General features: G+C 38.7%; 1 protein-coding gene across 1 annotated transcript in view; it reads right to left on the reverse strand.

The window, feature by feature from the left end:
• Nucleotides 1–21,822, reverse strand: part of slc8a4a (solute carrier family 8 member 4a) — an 89,190-nt gene that overhangs the window by 66,268 nt on the left and 1,100 nt on the right. The window contains exon 2 of the mRNA XM_034311486.2: nucleotides 21,709–21,783. The gene's annotated coding sequence lies outside the window, so the exon portion shown is untranslated. The remainder of the gene's footprint in view (nucleotides 1–21,708; nucleotides 21,784–21,822) is intronic.

The raw sequence follows: 21,822 nt of genomic DNA on the forward strand, positions 1-21,822 counted from the left end.
TAACCCAGCTTGTTAGGGAGTTGGGGTCAGAATGCAGGATCAGCCATGATACAGGATCCCTAGAAGGGCCTTACTCAAGGGCCCAACAGTAGCAGCTTGGCAGTGCTGGGGCTTGAACCCCTGACCTCAGGGCGGCTGTGGCTCACACTGAACCCCAAGTTGCCCCAGATGGCAGGTTAGCACCTTGCATGTGAGTGTGTGTGTGTGTGTGTGTGTGCGTGTGAATGGGTGAATGAGAAACAGTGTAAAGTGCTTTGTAGAACTGCTAAGGTTAAAAGCACTATATAAGCGCAGACCATTTACCTTCTGATCAGGAACCTTAACTTTTGAGTCACCACTGCCCAGGGTCACCACCCTGTCATTGATTGTCTTCCTATAACAGCACACTGTGTCATGTTTTATTCCTTACTTACAACATACCTGCAGCTGTAGCTACCACTTCAATAGCAGCACAGCTCAATCAATTCACAGGTTCACAGGTTCACTTTGTGAACAAACTGACTCCATCCATAATATAAGTGCTGTACTCAGCGCCTTTCCTACCTCATTGTTTTCAACTAAACTCCTTCAGTTTCAGGCATTGCGAGAAAGCATTGTTAAGAACATCATATATCAGTGGTTAATGCTGAAGCCTAGTAATTTACTTTGTCCAATCACTGTAAGCTATGGCTGTGCTAATTTCTGCTAAGGCAGCTACTGTATTTTCAATAGGTGTGTTAGCGCTAGGTTATTGGTGGTGTTTCCATAACTTCTGGAGTAACAAATAAGCAAATTACAATTACACTAATGCAATAATTATATATGTATACTGTTGTGCTGTATAAGTCACAGCACCTTATATTCCTAAAATATGTCACATGCATTTAGAATTTAAATTTACTTCTTTTCAGATGCTGATATATTTATATTTAGTGCTTACAAGTACATCAGTGCACACACACACATACACAAAACATGAAAAAGCATTAGTGTATTAGGTTACACACTGTGTAACAACATGTACACCATAATAATGAATCAGATCAAGAATGGTTCCCTGCAGGGGTACTGACATATTCTCACTCACTCTCATACACACACACACACACACACACACACAAACAATGGGAGCACCTTGACATTATTGACACTCTTTATACTTAGACAGTATATGCAGCTCGCATTTTTTACTTTGAGATACATTTAGCACGCTGTTTTAGTTTACTATATTAACACACCGAGCCTATTTAAAGACAGAATGACTAACCTTGTCCATCAAATTATTATTTCCTGAGGAAATGAGGTTCAAAATGTACTCATCATCTCATAGCTCAACTGCTGAGAATACTGATGCAGATGGTTTCAGACGATGTTGTCAACACCCAGGGCTGTTATATCAAGACTAGACAGATCTCTATCTACTTGAACCCTTGAACCCTTTAACCCAAAATAGATTGTCAAGCTGATGTTTTAAACATGGATTTGAAATCATTTTTTAAAATCTGTGTAATAATTTGTGGTCTCCAATAACAGAAAAAGAACTTGTTTTGGTTGCTTCAGCTCTGTACATCTCCATAACAAGAGGGACAAAGGCTTGATGACAAAATTATTCCTCATGGCAGTTTCTGTAATAGAGGTAGGCCAAATCCCAAATGACTTCCAGTCTTTCTCGCTCTCTGTGTAACAATAACGCAACAGCAGCCATGTTGCTCCTGTCTCTGATATTATTACAAAGTTCCACAGAATTCAATTAATGCCTTACTCACTTTCTAAAAGCAGTAAAAGTGAAAATAGCAAATATTTAAAATTTTATAGGATCATTTACTAGTTTCTTAATACAAGAAAACTGGCAGTATACACTGGCTGCCCCTTTAATAGGAACACCTGTACATCTGCTCAATTATACAGTTATTCAATTCAATTCAATTTTATTTGTATAGCGCTTTTAACAATGGACACTGTCACAAAGCAGCTTTACAGAAATAAATACATTCAGGATATAAATTTTAAATGAATGAATTTATCCCTTATGAGCAAGCCAGAGACGACCGTGTCAAGGAAAAACTCACTCAGACAATATGAGGAAGAAACCTTGAGAGGAACCACACTCAAAAGGGAATCCATCCTCATCTGAGTGACAACAGATAGTGCAATTATAAATACATCCCTTCTATAACTGTGTGCTACATGGACAAATAGTTATCCAATCAGCCAATCATGTGGCAGCAGCACAGTGCAAAAAAATCATGCAGATACAGGTCAAGAACTTCAGATAATATTCACAGCAAACATCAGAATGGGGAAAAATGTGATATGGAAGCCAATATCTGATTATAATCATTATAATTTTTTTTATAACATGTATATAACTTTAGGCTTAAGTCCATTTTGCTGTGGCATTGTTGAGATGTCAACATGTTATAAGTACAACAAGTAGAAAACGATGCCAACGCCATCAACGGGAATGCTAGTCCTTCTTGTTACTATTCTGTATGTCAGAAATACCCTTAAAATGTACTTCAAACAGAAAGGAAACTATTGAAGAAATACTATTTCAGACATTTGGGTTTGTTATGAACTAGACCTTGTTTGGATCAAAATCTAATCAGTTCGTCTGCTGGTTGTGGTGATAATTCCATATAAATCCTACAAACATTCAACCACTTGTTCATGAGATATCACGCTGATGAGAATCTCAGACAGACACCCGGACAGACGGACACATGGACAGACCAATTTCAAAAATTGTAGATAGCCAGAAAATGGGCCGTGAGTTCCTGAATATGAATGTGTAAGTGGTATCTCTATACAACACACAAGCAGGAAGCTATTGAAGAAAAACTGTCAGACATTTGACCTTGCTGTGATCCTGTTTGGATTAATTCCAAAATCTAATCAGTTCATCTGCTTTTTGCAATGATAATTATATATATAGTTCTTCCTGCTTACAAACATTCAACCACTCGTGCTAACGAAAATCTCTGACAGATGGACAGATAAACTGAAAACATAAAACGTAACATTAAAAAACTAATTTGGCTGAAACCTGATTATTTATTTATTTATTCATTAATTTATTTTTCTGTTTTCCAGAATTCAGCAACATGAACATCCGACAGGTTTTCCCAGACCGCCACACATACTATGATAGAAATATTATATAGCTTTTGTTTATATTAAATAAACAGATATGGGGTAAACAAAGAAGCTCTGTAAATGATACAGAAAGTCTAGCAAGGACTTAATGGGATTATACATTTCTTGCTAGAAAATAATGAGTTCTCTTGCAACAAGGCTTTTAAATGCTATTAATGTACTTAAATATTGTTATTAGGGACGCGTAAAAGGCACTGCTTGCATAGTATTTGGTTTCAAATAGGAGAATACAATTTTCTGAAGCACTTTCTTTCATCAATACTTTGCTGAAAAAACAAAAGATGATGTTTTTAGTTTTGAAACCAATATGGAACTCAATCTGGCTAGAATTATTATAGCATCATAATTGTTTCGCTTGTAGTGACTGATGGCTCTGTGAGCAGTATTTCTAACACTGAATGGTAGTAGTGTGTGTGTGTGTGTGTGTCTGTGTGTGTCCTGTGTTTTGCACTGGATGTTGGTCAATTGGTGGAAAGCTGCAGTATTTGCGTTGCATAAAACGCCTGCCAAAAGAATAAATACAGCACATGCAGACCTGCTTAATGTCCTACTGAACAATTTCACCCCTCTCTTCTACAGTAACAGCGAATGTGAGTTGAAAATAAATAACCTGAGTCAAAACGGTGCAACGTTTTACAAATCTACAGTTATTTTAACCGTGTTTAATCCTTAACTGCCTTTAAAAGCTGTTAATTATTAATGCATGTGTCCTTGTGTAGTTGTTATTAGGACTGAAAGAGTGAGAGTATGTGTGCATGTTTAGCTCAGGCTGAAGAGAATAAAGAGAATAATTGAGAGAGCAAGTACAAATTAGTAAAAGGGTAAAGAGAGAATTAGAGAAGTTAGGATGCCATAATGATTTAGTGGCATACAGGATGAAAGAATAAGATAGGAAGCCTGTATAACCAATTCAATCTTTAGCATCTTAATGCCTCATTTACATCTGCATTAACATGCAATGAGCATCTGAATATCAATATTTGTATAACAAACAATCTGATCTCTCCCTTGTGCTTACATTTGGAATATAGCAGCTCTTTTTCTTGTCTGCATTCTGCCCGCATTGTGATCTGATCTTATTTGTCCCAGGCAATATGCACCAAAGCTAGGTGGAGTATAGGAATTCAGCCAGCTGTCAACACACATGTGAATGCTGGTAAGTTATTATTATTATTATTATTATTATTATTATTATTATTAAAAAAAAAAAACCTAGCTGATATAATTTAGTTGGATCAGACAGCTAATTCTTGTCTTTTCAGCTGAAAGGTAACCTAACCTAGACTACTTAAAACCAGCCAGGTACTAGTGAGCTAATTTATGTAAGACATTTGTAGAGGCTGCAGATGCAAGTGCAGATTTTAATTATGTCAAGCATAAAACATGCAAACTATGAACGAGACTATGGTACACACGGCAACACACGAACATGACAACAACAAACGCTTGACAATGAGACGCTTCAAAACAGGAACTTATATAATGGTGCTAATCAAGGTGAAATGAGACATGCTGGGGCTGATGGGAAGTGTAGTTCAGTGCCCGTTTGCTGCTATCATGAAAATTTAACTAGTCAGCTACCATTCTTGCTTAGCTAACAGGAACATTTTATTAGCAGAGTCTGATTATTTATTTATTTGTTTGTTTGTTTGTTTGTTCAATTTTAGAAATAGACAGTTAACATATTAGACTGCTAGGCTTTTGAGCCAGTTGTTTTAAATGCTAACGTTCTGCTATTTACGTCGTCCATTTTAAGATTTCCATGCAATGCAGCATTTTTTCTTGTTTAACTGTGTAATAGTGTTTGGGGTTTATTACATCATATGTTATTTACACATTAATATTTTTTATGAACTTTAACAAAAAAAAAAAAAAGATTTTGTTAACTTTTTTAACAAAGTGCTGTAGAACTGTACTTCAGTCTTGTTTCCCTATTCTAACATTATCATATGACTAATGTTGGGTAATAAATTATTACTTTATTATGTTTACTAAGTTTTAAATACAGTAATAAAAGATAGAAACATTGCCTTTTTGTTCAAAATGGAACATTTTTGCTCTAAGCATCATAATTTCTTAAGTATATGATAAAATTGTTTATGTTGCACAATAAAATTATATTCATCACCTGAACGAGCAGTTTAAAGTTGGCTCAATTTTAGCTACATCTGTTTAACCTATATTTTGCTTAACAAGTTATTGTTAGTTGGGGTAATTTTACTTTATTAGTCAAAACAACAATTCTGCTTGTTCAGCAAAGATTTCGTCACTAGCAGAATGTAGCAGTAAAAAGTTGAGTAAACTTCTTAGTATATATGTGGAGGACTAGGAAAACCCTTGACATAGTAAAATTTTAACATTTATTACAATATATGGTTCTGAAGACTACAAGTTGTAAAGTTGTAAGGTTGTAAGCTAACATTTTAAGTTCAGGTTACATTAAATTGTATTTAAAGATTTCATTATGGACATTTTGACCATGGCATGTAGTGGCATGTATCTTCTTGGTCAAACCCTGACCTTCACTGTGTGAGAAATTCACACTTAGCTAGCAAGGTTTAAACATCTTTAGGCTCTTTACCCAAAATGATCTTTGCAGCAAGATAGCCAAGGTTACAAAATAAATAAAAACATTTCCATATTGATTTGGTGAAATATATTCATGGTTTCATAAAGGAGGCGTGTCAAAGTATAAGTCACATCGATATCTGATGGGTTTTCCCAGACTACCATACCTATATTTACTTTGTAATTTTAATTCATCTTAATATTTGTCTACTTAATTGGGTATTTGAACAATACCCATAATGTGCCTATAAGGTGGAATAATAATGGAATAATTTGGATATTGTCATGTATAATAGATTATATAATCTTCTGACTATTTGTGTGTTGCAGACCCACAGAGAATACTGGCCAAGGTTTTATAATATTATGATTCACTTAAAGAAAAATGGCTGCTGTAGAGAATAAATGCTAAACCTTTGGTGTTCATTTTTTAATAATAACCATACAAATATTTCTTGTTGGGATATTCAAGTAGCAAAATTGGTCTAAATTCACCTTCCTGCAGGTGAGAAGGCAACATAAATGAAGTCAAACTGTTTGCTATAATGATAGAAGCTACTGAAAATGAGTACAGTCAATTGCTCGCTATGGATTCATTTACCAACCTAAAGACATTTCATTTCCTGCTGGCACCAGAGATGAGATTCGTGGGTTTTGTTTCCCACAGGGTTCTTCTCCATGGTTTTTAGGGATCATTTTATTTAATTGTAGCTGCAGGAGTGTAACTTCTCCCTAATGACAGCCTGATGTGAACACAGTGTTCAGATTACATACACACCTGCCAAGGTTTAAGAAGGTGGGATGACTCACTTCACTTTTCACCTAGCTGTTGTATGATAGGGGTGAACTAGCTAATGGGTGGAAAGTGGCAATGATTGGAAGAAAATGGGGAGAAAAAAACTTCAAGCTCCAGCAGATATAATTAACGCTCCTTCCTGTCACCAAAATTAAACCATCTTTTACCTGATATAACCTGAAAGAAGTCATCCATGCTTTTATTTAATTCCACATGGATTATTATAACACACTCTGTGTTGAGATCAGCCTGTCATCTCTTTCACATCTGCAGCTAGTTCAAAGTTATACATCCTGAATACTATTGGTTTAAAAGAAGAAGGCTTGAATTTCCCTGGTTTTTAACTTCCCTTTAGAATTTGGCTTAAGCATTTGTTTGTTCTTATAATAAGAACAAACTAAATAGACTGCTACTCTTTTAAATGGCAGATGTGACATACTCTCTACATATTCTTTCCTTACGACCCTTCCATTTACACCTTCCTGATCCTCAAACCTGGCTAAAATAAAAAGTGCTTTTGCAGACATGTTCGATCTGTATCCCTTCTTAAGTCCAAACTCAAAACGTAGCTTAAATCAATAGCTTTTGGGAAAGGTTTAATACATATTCTGTGATTCATGTCTAGAGCAGCAGACATGAAATGAAATAAATAAATAAAAATTACATACAGCAACTTGTATAGCTCTTTGGTCAAAACATAGTGTTTTAAATGTGCCTTATAAATATAATTAATACTTTTTTATACTTATGTCACATCAGCAGCATTGTTTTTTAGTGACACTGGTGGCTCAGATCAGGCTCCTCATCAGAACATTGTGAGTTTAAATCCCAGAATGGGCAAGCTAGCACTGCTGGGCCCTTGAGCAAGGCCCTTAATCCTCAACTGCCCCAAATAGGCCACATCATGGTTCTGACGCCAGTTTCCTAACAATTCTTGGTGTATGAAGAAAATGATTGCACTGTACTGTACTCTATTTCACTTACACATTCACTTACATAAAGGCTATCTGTAACTACATTACCCATGATCCCCAGTCAGCTTCTCCATGTCAGCTGAACAAACCCATGCTCTGTCATATAACCAGTCATTGGATTCATTGTCAACCGATCCATGCTCTCAGTCTTCTGATTACACATCCCTGATCACAATCAGTACGTGCCTTTGAACAGTTTTGTATAATATTGTCCCACTAATTTTGCTTTGCCTAGTTTATGCTTTCTCATTCCATGTTTTTTGGTTATTGTCTAGTCCTCCTGTTTTAGTTGCACTGCACTAGCATCTCTTACTTGCTCACCCAGCCCCAGTATTACGAAATATAAATTATGCTTAATGAAAGATGGTATGTTCCATGATGGTATGTTTCTACTCCTACAGACCAGTTCTCAATATTTTCACTCCATGCCTGCTGACTACTTTTTGTTTCAAGAAATAAACACTAATACTGCACAGTAGGATGATTCTAATAGGATGGCAAAACTGATTATTCTCATTAGCAAGACGTAATGATGCACAGCTAGTACCTTGTCTTGCATCTCAGGTGCACTAAAGAGATTAGTCAGCTCTCCTGGAACCAGAGTAAGTCCCAAGCGATGGTCCTATAAAGATCCTCTCACTCTCAGAGATTTTGATTCTCTATTTCCACCAGAATCTCGTTCCTGACCAGCAGAACAGATGGCTGGACTTCCCCATTATCATGTTGTCACTGTTAATGAATACCTCTAAGCACTTTCTCTGAATTTGTGTTCATGTTGAACCCACATCTCATTGCTGAGGAAAAAAAGCATGCAAAAAGACATGGGCTTTGTGGGATGTGGAGTGGCGGTGGAATCCGAAGTAGACTCTTTATACTTGAGTAAGCTAGCTCTGTGAATCGAGGTGACAAAAAAAAAGAAAAATGGCATCAAGCGCAGTCCCTAAATGATTACTAACTGAATCTCAGCACTGACAGGACTGAGTCTATTTCTGAAAAGTGTATGCTATAAATTCTGGTATTCTAGACTCCAGGCCTGGCAAACCTCAATAGTATTTCTTGCATTAAACACCCCCTCATAACAATATGTCCTTAGGAATAAAGTTGTAAGTCTGAATTTCTTAAAACAAATTGATTCCCAGAAACCATGCACATTCACTCCCCTGGGAATCTATTTCACTGTTATGTCCCTTCTTGTAACCTCCACCTTTCTGCTACTATTAATCCTTCTGACTTTCTTCACACTCTTCCCTAAAGCACTGTTCTCTCCATTTTCTCAATTTACATTTACAAAAATGCAATAAAGCATCCCACACACTTTCACTGAAGCAAAGTGATATTGTCTATCCTAAACCAGGTTGAAGCGTTTCAAAACAGACAGCGATATATGTGTGAATTTTGATTTTTGATGGCTGTGAGGACATTTTCCAGAAAATGCAGTCAATATTTATAGCACCTCCAATAACCCCACGTCTTCTTTATCCTCCAGCAGTCAATGTTTGTGTGGCATTCCCTCAATCGTAATTGAGCTCCCTCCACACACAAGAGCTGAGTTTAACCAAGAGTGCAGGGTTTAAGTGAAATAAAATGGCACGTCATTTTTCCCCTGGTCGTGTCACCAAGGCCAGCTGAACCATCTGTCAGTCTGAAGGGCTCCACTAGAACAGAACTTGCATTACACTTTTTTTCCTATTCATGACAAGAGTGCTGATATGAAAAAGCAGGCAATTATTCGTCAGTTTCATTCCCTGAAACAGTATAAATACCGGTGCAACCATAACAATGATAATCTATTAGAGCCAGTGGATCAATGGGGTACACTGTGGTGTCACACACACACACACACACACACTCACACAACACAGCCTGCAAGAGCTGAGCCTTGCCATTTAATAGAACAGCTGAGCCAGGTCAACAAAGTATTTAACAACAGAAAAGAAGCTTGTTCCTTCTGGCTGCATTGCCATATTAGGGACGAAAAAAAAAAAAAAAAACAGTTTTTCTTATCTATACTTTTCATCAGTTGGCTGTGACTCGACAGCAGCCCCTCATCAGTATCCCTCTGTAATTGCGGTGGAAGGAAGCCAGGCTTTTCTAATGGCACTTTAATGTGGCGCGCATTATATTTCATCATTAGGGGTGTATTCATTTACCATGTTGCGATCAGATAATGGGGAAGTTCCATATCCTTCATGTGCACACTAAACTGGAAATAGCAATATGAAGCCAAGATGGGTACTTGGCGAGAAAACAGCCGAATAATATGACAGGTAATTTCATAAAGCAACAATAACTCGTAGGAGGGCGATCAATAGCCGGATGTTTTTTTGGTTTTTTTGGGGGGGTCTGATATATTGAATTGTGTAGCACCAATAGATCAGACTGCTCTCAAATAGTGTGTCATGCAGAGTATGCAGTATATACTTTGTCAAGATAATGCAAACTGAACATTTATATGGGTTTGTGTCATATTTGTGACTCGGATGTTTCCATTATTGTGAGAGGTAAGAAAATCCATTATTATGAGGTGACATTTGTTGACACCCCTTCACAATATTGTCTGGTTTACATCTTCTCCCTTTTTTTTAAAAAAAAAAATATCACTGTGTACATTGATAAATGCTGTACAGGAAGAAATGAGGAATGACTTTGGCAGAGAAAACTGAGTTCAAGAGTAATGCTTTCTTCCATTCTCCAGCCAGTTCTGAATGTTTGCTCTTTACATACACTTTGGATGAGGTGAGGATGAGAAGAACTAAACAGGGGGATTTAGAGAAGGAGAGGAAATGGGGATGACAGTACAGCATAGGGCATAGTGACGCTCTTGGCTTTGGAATGAAAAATAAAAGCATAGAAGATACACTATATTACCAAAAGTATTCGGTCACCCATCCAAATGATCAGAATCAGGTGTCCTAATCACTTGGCCTGGCCACAGGTGTATAAAATCAAGCACTTAGGCATGCAGACTGTTTTTACAAACATTTGTGAAAGAATGGGCCGCTCTCAGGAGCTCAGTGAATTCCAGCGTCGAACTGTCATAGGATGCCACCTGTGCAACAAATCCAGTCGTGAAATTTCGCTCCTAAATATTCCACAGTCAACTGTCAGCTTTATCATAACAAAATGGAAGAGTTTGGGAACAACAGCAACTCAGCCACGAAGTGGTAGGCCACGTAAACTGACGGAGAGGGGTCAGCGGATGCTGAAGCGCATAGTGCAAAGAGGTCGTCGACTTTCTTCACAGTCAATTGCTACAGAGCTCCAAACTTCATGTGACCTTCAGATTAGCCCAAGTACAGTACGCAGAGAGCTTCATGGAATGGGTTTCCATGGCCGAGCAGCTGCATCCAAGCCACACATCACCAAATGCAATGCAAAGCGTCGGATGCAGTGGTGTAAAGCACGCCGCCACTGGACTCTAGAGCAGTGGAGACGCGTTCTCTGGAGTGACGAATCACGCTTTTCCATCTGGCAATCTGATGGACGAGTCTGGGTTTGGAGGTTGCCAGGAGAACGGTACATTTCGGACTGCATTGTGCCGAGTGTGAAATTTGGTGGAGGAGGAATTATGGTGTGGGGTTGTTTTTCCCTTAGTTCCAGTGAAAGGAACTTTGAATGCTTCAGGATACCAAAACATTTTGGACAATTCCATGCTCCCAACCTTGTGGGAACAGTTTGGAGCGGGCCCCTTCCTCTTCCAACATGACTGTCCACCAGTGCACAAAGCAAGGTCCATAAAGACATGGATGACAGAGTCTGGTGTGGATGAACTTGACTGGCCTGCACAGAGTCCTGACCTGAACCCGATAGAACACCTTTGGGATGAATTAGAGCGGAGACTGAGAGCCAGGCCTTCTCGACCAACATCAGTGTGTGACCTCACCAATGTGCTTTTGGAAGAATGGTCAAAAATTCCTATAAACACACTCCTCAACCTTGTGGACAGCCTGCAAAAGGTGGACCGACATCATATTGAACCCTATGGGTTAGGAATGAGATGGCACTTAAGTTCATATGTGAGTCAAGGCAGGTGACCGAATACTTTTGGTAATATAGTGTACCTACATTCATTGAAACTGGGCTGTTGAAAATTGGGGAAAACAAGAAAGCAGGCAATGTTTTTCCAAACTTTAACTGTCCATTTTCGGTGAGCTTGTACCCACTGTAGGCTCATATTTGCTGACAGCAGTGGAGCCCGATGTGGTCTTCATCTGCATTTCTGCTCACCATATATATATATATATATATACACACACACACACACACACACACACATATGGCTTGACACACATACACTGACATGCATAGATTTAACTTAAGTTAAACTGGTGCACCTAGCTACAATTTTCATACCTCTTTTGGAGCCAACACTTAAATGCTCATGCATTCACTGTATACTTGTTTCTCAAATTATTAGATATTGTCCACATGTCTGAGGATTGTACATTAATATTTATAGAACATGCTCATTATTAGCATCTTGTATGAGTAGTCTCAAATAACAGAAGACTGGTTGAAAGGCATGTGGCTGGACATGCAATACATCTTTGTCCCAGCCTGTGTGTATTATTCAAGTGGCTGAATCAATCAGAAGTGAAATGGTCATCACTTACTATGCAGCATTCATAGACAGGAAGGGTAGCTGCTCCTAAAACTTGCAGCAGTAGGCCTTTAACCAGAACCTGGCTGTTGAGCTGACTGTTGGACCACCTTGCACTTTCATTTCCTCTGGCCAGCATGCTTTAGCTCCCCCATTCACAGCTTCAGTAAAATATTATGCACTTGCAAAACTATCGCAAGACTGTGTAATGATGGTGGCACATTACTGCCGAGGTGTTGCAGTGAGATATGAGAAAAAGGACTTTGTGAACTGTGTAATAAATGTTCGGCTCAGGCGGGCTTTAATGACGCAGCTGTCTCCGTTCAAAATACTCCCAACAAGAACAGTGTGTGTTAAGTGAGTTTCCTCAATAGGCAAATTTTCCGCCATGCACTCATTTTCATAATCACCGTCATCATATCAGGAGCACAGTCAATGTCTTCATCAAGCAGGCATTTCATTGTTGAACGAAAAATGAGCTAAATTAAACCAGCTCAATATCAATCCCCTTCGAGCCCCTGTTTTCTGGGGGCAAGTACTTTTGTTCTCATTATAATCGAAATGCCCGAGCACCAGCTGGTCACCTAAAGGCATAGCTGAGCACTTTTGGAAAAGGTCACCTGCTGCTCGCCTTCAACTTGCTGCATGTGGCATTTGCCAGCCAAAAGTAACACCTGTTTCTTTTTTTTTTTCCAAATCCAGCTCCTTGCAGCATGGTGACATTTGCCCTAAGCATTTACTCTGGTATTTTCTATTCAACTCGGTGTGTGTGCCTGTACACAAATGGCTGTCTGTTCAAAAGCACCACCAGGCGATCGGTTCACCATTTCAAGCTTTTACACACAGTGCAGTGGGTTTATTCACACACACGCACACACACACACAGCACTGTTTCCAGGCCAAACTCCACACTAGGGCTACATGCCCAATTATCTCTTTTATCACAATTCACTGTTATCAAAATTATTCAGCTAATTTGCAGACTGGCTTTATTGCACATTACCATTTGTCATTTTGAATGAACAGAAACTGCATTTTATTGTATACCGGTCATTAGAACCGATATTCCTTCATGTGAATAAATGTTTAAAATGCTAAATATAAATAAAATAAATATAATTTGACTCTAAATAAAAAGCAACAAATAAATATGCCACCACAGTGCTCAATGGTATGTTGGTATGAATAGTAAAAAAAAGTTTTGCATATATTGGCTTTAATATATTTTTGTATCCACTGAACAGCTTTTGGATTCCCTCAAATGTTTCTTCTGAATTGCATTTTTAACATTTTAGAGGGTTTTTTTTTAAATCAGAAGTACATTTCCTGTTTTCCTTTTTAAAACAATGGGGTGTGCAAATATTTGCCCTTAATGGCAGTTAAAAAGCACTTTTCTAAGTTCACCAATATCACAGTAGATTATTTTTATTATTAATCTAAAGAATCCAAAAATTGTAGTCATGATTAAAATATGATTTGTGATCATAAAGGCTTTTGCCTTCACAAGGTTATACCTCAACAATGCTGCAGTCATCTGTGTGGCTCGGAATCCAACAGAGAATAATTGGTCCTGGTCTGAAGGATAGCATTATAATTTAAATCCAACCTTGCCAAGCAGAGCAGCACTAGCCCATCATGGAACCGCATGTGGAAGAGGTCAGTTAGTGTTCAGCTGTTAAGCCCTGTGACATAGAATGAGCAGGAATTCTAAAAGAAGCAGTGGCAGAGGAAGCATGCTTTAGCCTTCGGTCTGCCTAGTTGGTAGCTGTCATTCAATAGGAGAGAACTAGGTAGTGAGTGGGAATGGGAATGACCAAATTGGGAGAAAGATGGCATAAAAATCAGAAAATAAATAAGTTAAGTATCATTTTTAAAATCCCATTTTCTCCAAAATTGTGAATTTACCAATTCCCACCCATATCACACAACAGCTACTAGAAAAAACTACCAGAGAGTAATGCCATTCCTCCCACCCAGAGAGCACAGCAGTTTTGCTCTCTTGGACTCTTGCCCATGGATATCCATGGTATGGTCAGGGTTTGAACTCCCAATCTCCCAGCAGTGCCAATAGTTTTCTGTTGTGCCACTTTGAAGCCCAATAAAATATGATTAATTGAGTTTGCTCTATTCTATGGGATTCAAAGCACTATCTGCGTCCGTTACCCCTCTTGAATCTGCATTTTTTTAATTGTGCAATTACAGGTGCACAGCTGTGCTTAGCTAAGCAAGAAGTGATATGATGGTGGAGATTTTCAGTCCCCCCCCCACAGCGATCCTGCTTTCTGATCTACTGGATCTTCATTAAAGTGATAAAATATGAAAATACAGCACTTGTCTGTTGTGAACAGTTCAATGTCATTATTACAACTGAGAGAATCATTCATTCATCCGTTCATTCATTCATGCTTTATCCTGGTCAGAGTCATGGTCTATCCCAGGAACATTGGATGCAAAGTGGGAATACGCCCTGGATGGGTGTATAGATTAATATGCCTTAATCTGAGAATTAAAACCATCATGCTACAACTGAACCAGGCTTCATTTCACCTGCTTCAGAAATTGGTGAAAGGTACTGAAAACTTACAAATAAGCTAGATCTCTCAATCCTCAATGATAGTTTACCACTGATAAAAAGATGTGTGTAGGGTTTGAAGTTTGCAGAGTGGGGCAGCAGTATTTTTGGGGCTGTGGCATTATGTTGAGCAGACCCACTGAGATTGCCCAGCCATGTGTGAAAACACTCACAGAGCTGTGTGGCAGTGCTGTATCCCACATCAGTGTGCTATTGGGGGAGAGAGGGACAACACAAAGTACACATAGCACTTCCTAATTTACATTCAGGGAGAGTAAGAGAGAAGAGCAAAGTCGGACAAATGCCGCACATATTGCATCTGTTAACCTCAAGGAAGAGAGAGAGAGGGAAAGGGAGACAGAATGAATGAATGATATATGAAGATAAGTATGCAGTGGTGAAAGGCACTGCCTCTTCTTTAAGTATGCTCTGCATAGTGATGGAACGCAATGACTTCTGACTCCATCTTGCACTCAAGGTGAGGCAGGGAGATCGATGTCCTGGCACTTTCACATTCCCACTCCCCAGTCAACTCAGTGCTCAGCAGACACTGATCTACAGTAAATGTGTTGACAGATTGGCCCCAAAGAAGAGTGACTAGATCATTACACAGACTGGCTGTGCTCCTACAATTGCCTCAGTCCACAGTGGGACCAGAACAATTACTATGCTTATGCCAAATACTACAAATCTCATTAACAATGTGTACAAATTTGAACAATCATGGGCATGTGTGAAGAAAAACATCTCTTTTGTTTGTTTGTGTGAAGAAATACATCTCTCGTCTTTTTTCCAATTCTCAATTGCCCAGTTTTGGTGAGCATGTGCCCACTGTAGCCTCAGATTCCTGTTTTTCCCTGTTTAGCATGTTGCGCATTCTGAGATGCTTTTCTGCTCACCACAGTTGTAAAGACTGGTTATTTGAGTTACCATAGACTTCCTGTCAGCTTGAACCAGTCTCGTCATTCTGCTCGGACCTCTCTCATCAACAAGGTGTTTATGCCCACAGAACCACCACTCACTGAATGTTTTTTGTTCTATGTACCATTATATGTAAACTCTAAAGACTGTTTGCTTGAAAATCCCTTGAGAACTGTTGCTTGAGATCAACAGTTTCTAAAATACTCAAAAATATTCAAACCAACCTGTCTGTTACCAGCAACCATGCCATGGTCAGTGTCACTAAGATCACATTTTTCGCCCATTCTGATGTTTGATGTGAACGTTAACTGAAGCTCTTGACCTGTATTGGAGAGATTTTATGAATGATGCTGCTGCCATATGATTGGCTGATTGGATAATTGCATGTATAATCAGGTGTACAGGTATTCCTTGTGTACAGATGAGTGTATAAAGCTGTAAGAAAAGTATAACTACTAACTTTTAATTTTCATAAAACTTGCACCCAATGCTCCCGAGATTCTAAATCCATCGCAACCCTGACTAGAATAAAATCGTGTATGAAGATGAATAAAGTAATGCATAATTTGGGTAAATTGTTACTAACTTGTAAATGTGAAACAGTGTTCATGACGTACACATCATTTCACCCCAACAGAGCACAGAACCAGAACATTTCATTCCACCTTTACTTTTGGTAGAATAGGTTCTTATACTTTTACTGCATTGGTAAAGCATCAAGCAACATAAATCATTGACTGCTCTGTGAGTAGGTTGGTCTTGTGTGTCTATAATATACACAATGCGCACACCCATGCACAAACTCATTCACACCTACAGGCAATTTAGCATGGCCAATCCAACTATCGGTATGTTTGTGGACAGTGGGAGGAAACCCAGAGGACACCCACATAGACACACGGGTAACCCAGAGGAAACCCACTTGGACATGGGTAGAACATGTGATACCCCATACAGACAGTAATTCAAGCTCAGGATCGAACAGGGGACCCCGGTACTGTGAGACAGGCCATGCTACCAAATGAATCACCTTGCCACCCAAGTGCAGCTTGCATAAATGTGATCTACACCAATCCCAAGACTATTATTTCTTGCTCCTCCCATGTATCTAAAATGTCACCCCATAAACAGTCTCTTTGATTGTCAGCAACCTAGCAAGTGGAAGAAAACTAGCAAGGGTAAAGCAAAACTAGAAAGTATATCATGCTGTGATTATTCTATACTTTGGTAGGCTTATACATGTATGGCTGAATCATTTTAGTCTTCTCTGCTTGCACCAATGTACTTAGCGCTGATTGAGTACCATGAAGGGATGTCAATTAAACAAGTTCAGAATATTAAGACATGTATGTACAGGTCTTAGGTAGGACTCATCAAATGGTGTTTTTTTTTTCATTCAGAAATTGTTAATGTTCTTTATTTTTCACTAGAGTTTGATATAAACATTTTTAATATTCTATTCCTATTTTAATATTATACCCTATTCTCCATGGAACATCCAACCAGCTCATGTAGATTCAGCACCACGGATAGCAACCAGAAACCCATTTATGCATGCAGTGTATAAAACCATGACCACCCTCTGCTTTTTTGCTAAGATTCTTTTGGATAAACAAATTTCATCCCTGCAAACATTGCTCCCTTTTACACATTCAGAATTTTCAATGTAGCACCTTATGCGTGTAGCAGATTTGCTCTTATTATTACCAGATGCCAAGCTGTTCCTCGGCACAGCAAATATTGTTTATGCCACTGTCCATCTAGCCTGGAGGAACGCTCCTAGGCAAAAGCAGGCTGTGTTTATGATGGTTTAAAACCAAAGAATAAAGTGATTCACTTGTAAAGGATAAAAGGGTCAAGCTGTTTTCTGCCCCTCTGTGCGCCGGGTGAGGAGCACCCGACTTTGACGAATAGTATGCAATAACTGCTCTGAGTTTAGACGAAAGCCCAGCGATTGTTTGATCCTGGAGGCTCCCAAAACAATAAGCAACAAATATTTTGTTAATGGAGCTTTCTAAGTGGCCAACTGTGAATTTACAATTTTACAATTTACAATTTACAAGAGCTGAGAAAAGATAATTATGCAAAGTTACAAAGAATCAGTTTTCTGTTCAAAACCATATATACACGTATAAAATGTGGGTCAAGAAAGGGAGCAAATGAGAGGGGAGAGAGAATGCAGGGGAGATTCAAGCACTAATCAAGTGGAAATAATTAGCTGAGCACAGAGGAATGTTCACCAGGTCTGCTGATCAACACTCCAGCAACTTCACACACAAATGCTACCAGCAAGCAGCATGCAGATATTAAACCATGAAAACAAGAGAGCTAATCCAATTCACTGTTGATGGACTGTATTGTAATATTGAGCTAGGCTACACGGCACTGGTTTGAGAAGTGCACACAAATGCTCTAGCTGAGAATAACAGAGCTCTTCACACAATGGATCTTTCTGGGATTTGTTCATTTGTCTGGGATTTGTATTACAATTTAAAAACTGCAAAATGTTCGACAATGTAGGGATAAATCATAGGATTGTAAAGGCTTTTGTTATTAAAGTGGCAAATTTCAAAGTGAAAAACATTTCAGATCTTTTTAAAAAAAAGGCAAGTATCGAGAGCACCACTTGAATGATAGCACCATTTTGGCCCAGACTGATGAACTAAAGGACATTTTAATTGCAGTCAGTGGCTCACTTGACTGGACTTTATGGGGCTGGAACGTCGAATGGGCAGATAGGTCTTTAGACAAAGCTCAGAAGTGAAATATGGTGGTTTGGGTGTCAAGCTATAGACTAAGAATGCTGACAGAGCTGATCTAGAAGCAGTATGCGGTGTGTCCCCAGATGACCACACTCTATTAGACAAAAGAGATGGTAAAAAGACAACAGACATATACATATACATATACATATACATATATACCCAGACACACCACAACAGCAAAATACACATACAGAGAAACGGAGACCTGTGCTTCTGACATCAGCTTTAAACCATAGCCTTGGTTAGTTAAGTGTTAGTGTTCATTTATTTTATCTAACAGATAATTCCCAAATTTAAGCAAATGATCTCAGCTGAACTTTTTCTCCCCATTTTCTCCATAATTTGGTCTTGCCAGTACCCTCTAGCTAACTCTCTATCACATGACAGCTACCAACCTGACAGGGTGGGACAAACACATGCTTCCTCCAAGCATTACAGTGCAACGTAACATACATGGATGAAAGTGCAATCTGCCTTCTTTTGCATACCTGAGGCCCTGATTGGCTGGTGTCACTGTGATTGATAGGGGAGAGAGAGAGTATGTCATCCGTCCCACCCAAAAAAAGCATGACCAATATTGCTCTCTTGACTCCTGATGAAAGGGCCAGTTGCTTGGAGGTGCTCCCCTTGGATGTACCATGAGACACCACAATATCAACGATATCCAGCTTTGCATCTCCACCAAACCCCTTGTCACTGGCCCTTCCCCTAATATCTCCAGACCTCCCGTCTGGTGCACGTTCAAAGTAGGATGACTCAGACCGAATGGTCTTAAACTGTGCATGATAAAAATCTGAAATGCTTCTCATTGGTAGTAAATCCACACACACCAAATCCCCTAGCCCCGAACATCTTTAGCACAATGGTTCCCTTTTCTTCCAGTGTAAAAAGTCTAGGTGTCATCCTAGAACCAAAAGATCCTTTGAGATCCTTTGAGCTCCATATCAGTTCTGCTATCCATGCTGCCTACTTGCACCTGCACAATATTTTCAGACTCTGACCCTCTCTCTCCTGGTATAGTAGTGAAATATTTGTTCATGCATCATGCCAAGATGATCGTAGCTGCATTCTTTCTGGCAACCATCTCAATCCAGTCGACTTGAAAATCACCTGGAATGCTGCTTATTACCCTCTGTTCATTTCAGGACCACATCACGCATATCTTTACTGCCATCAAATCTATGTATACTTACATTATAAGATTCTCCTCCTCCCTTTCAATGCACGCTATACTGGATGAATTTTTGTCCTTCCAAACAGCAAGTAATATGGAGCTTTGTCAAATCATACACTGTGCAAAAAAATTTTAATCCATACATTATAAAGGCTGTTGGAAGGACCGAGACAGCACACAATGGAAGCTGCGGTGTTGGAAATGAACCGCTTCTTGAATTCTGCCCACAGCAAGACTGTGATTATTTTCAGTCTGCTAAAAAACAGTAAGATTAGCTCAAGCTGTGAGTAATGGTTCTCAACATTAAGGAAGACATGAAGCCTGCAAAACTATGAGCTCTAACATCAGGAGGCCACCTTTACAAGAAAGCTGGTTGGTGCTGAACTGACTACAGACTGCCCTGCTTGGAAAACATAACGATGAATTGAGAACACTGGGACCACTATGTGTTTTTTCCTCTGTTTACTCAAAGACCTGGCTGAATTATTCGTCTTCTTTAGAGTCACTTTAGAGATGTTAGAGACATGGTTGGAGCTGTTCCTATTTCCTCACTGATCCTGCTAAACTGGTAATGTTATCAACAGAAAGGAGTCTTATTAGCAGATCACAGTTTGACCAAACAACTTACTTCTATCAGTTACTTTTATCAGGAATATCACAAGTCTTTTCACAGCTGAGAATAGAAGACAGAATATTTGATCTAATATAGTGCATCTTTATATTCATGACTGCATGAATTCATGGAGGTGACCTACGTAACAATTTTACGTTAATGAAACGTTTTCCGAACGTTACGATTCTAGAACTTTTGCCCCAAAGAACATTCAATTAGTTCTCTGGGAATCTTTATAAATGTTCCTACAAAAACGCTGCCACATAGGAACATTAACACAAACCTTTTCCTTAATGCTAGTTTGGGTCTAACAGGAGCGTTGTGGAAGAAACGCTCTAAGAACATTGCGATGCAACATGTTAAGAATTTTTGCAGGAAAGTTATTTTTGTATTTTACCTGTTGAGCTTTTGAAGTCTTGAATATGATTGGTCAGACGGTGTTGATTAATTTTCTATAACAGCAGCTCTGATAATAGTGTCAGCTGTAATTTAGATCACAGGTTTATATTAATATACTCGTTATAATATGTTGTTTCTATAGTAACAGCTAATTCACAGGGACTTGTACGGAGGATGTGCCACATAATCTAAGGCTAATAATAAACATTTTTTAATGTGTTGTTATTTATAATTCTTGATATGGTGAAAATTTCTGTAATAGACTTTTTATCATTTATGTAAGGAGTCTTGGGTGTCAGTTCTAAAGAGTTTACACGTTCTGGTCTTGTGTGACATGACAAGGTGCATTGTTTTGTCTTATTGAGTTCAAGAGTGAGGAAAAAAAGAGAGCCTGGTGAAGGAACGACCATTTATAGGTGCTATAAGGTAGATAATAGCGCAAACTAACTTTCTTCCATAACATTAATGTAACAATAAATGATAAAAAGCTTGACATGTCAGTTATTAATAAATGACAAATTGTAATCATTGGCAAATTGCTGTAGTGTAAAAGCAATAAAATAGAGTTATTGGAAAATAATCCACTTCAGGGTGGTAACATGATCACCGCTCAGTGTAGGGCCACATCACACTATCCTATCATTGATTATTTTCCTGTAATAGCACACCGCATTGTGTTTTATTCCCTGCACAGCCTAACCTTCATAGAACTTCTGAAATACACGACCGAATGCTCTGATGATGATGTTCCGTGTTAGCTGAGGATGCTCACAAATGTCTTTCTTCTACGTAAGCTAATCCTGCAACACTGTTTCACACAATTTGGTGAAACATTAAACATATGCAGAAGATCTGTCAGTAGATATCTAACAGAATGCTGGTGTATCTTTACCATCAGAATGCGTTTATCTGAAACAGGTGGGCTGCTTCTATAGTGGGAGTACAGGAGCGTTTCCATGAGAACGGTGCCTCCTAAGTGCATGTAGCCACTTTGGAAATGCCACAGGCTTTATGAGTGGGAAATGCTCTACATAGCTTACATTTAAAAAAAAAAAAAAAAAAAAAAAAAAAAACCTTTTAGCTAGTTATAAAACATGCATTAAAAAATTCACACTATAAGTGTCCAGTTTAAGTCATTGTATGCCTGGGCACCAGTGTCTGATAAAAACTCAGAGATCATGATGATGTTACCTGGAGAGACAGTATTTTTCTTAATATCAGAGATTCATTTCGGGAACTCTGGACTGGGAGGGGGATGTTTTCTTCCTGTAAACAAAGCAAGGCACGTGAATTAGATGCTTTATA

The sequence above is a fragment of the Pangasianodon hypophthalmus genome, chromosome 15 (genome assembly GCF_027358585.1).
Source record: "Pangasianodon hypophthalmus isolate fPanHyp1 chromosome 15, fPanHyp1.pri, whole genome shotgun sequence".
Taxonomy (NCBI): domain Eukaryota; kingdom Metazoa; phylum Chordata; class Actinopteri; order Siluriformes; family Pangasiidae; genus Pangasianodon; species Pangasianodon hypophthalmus.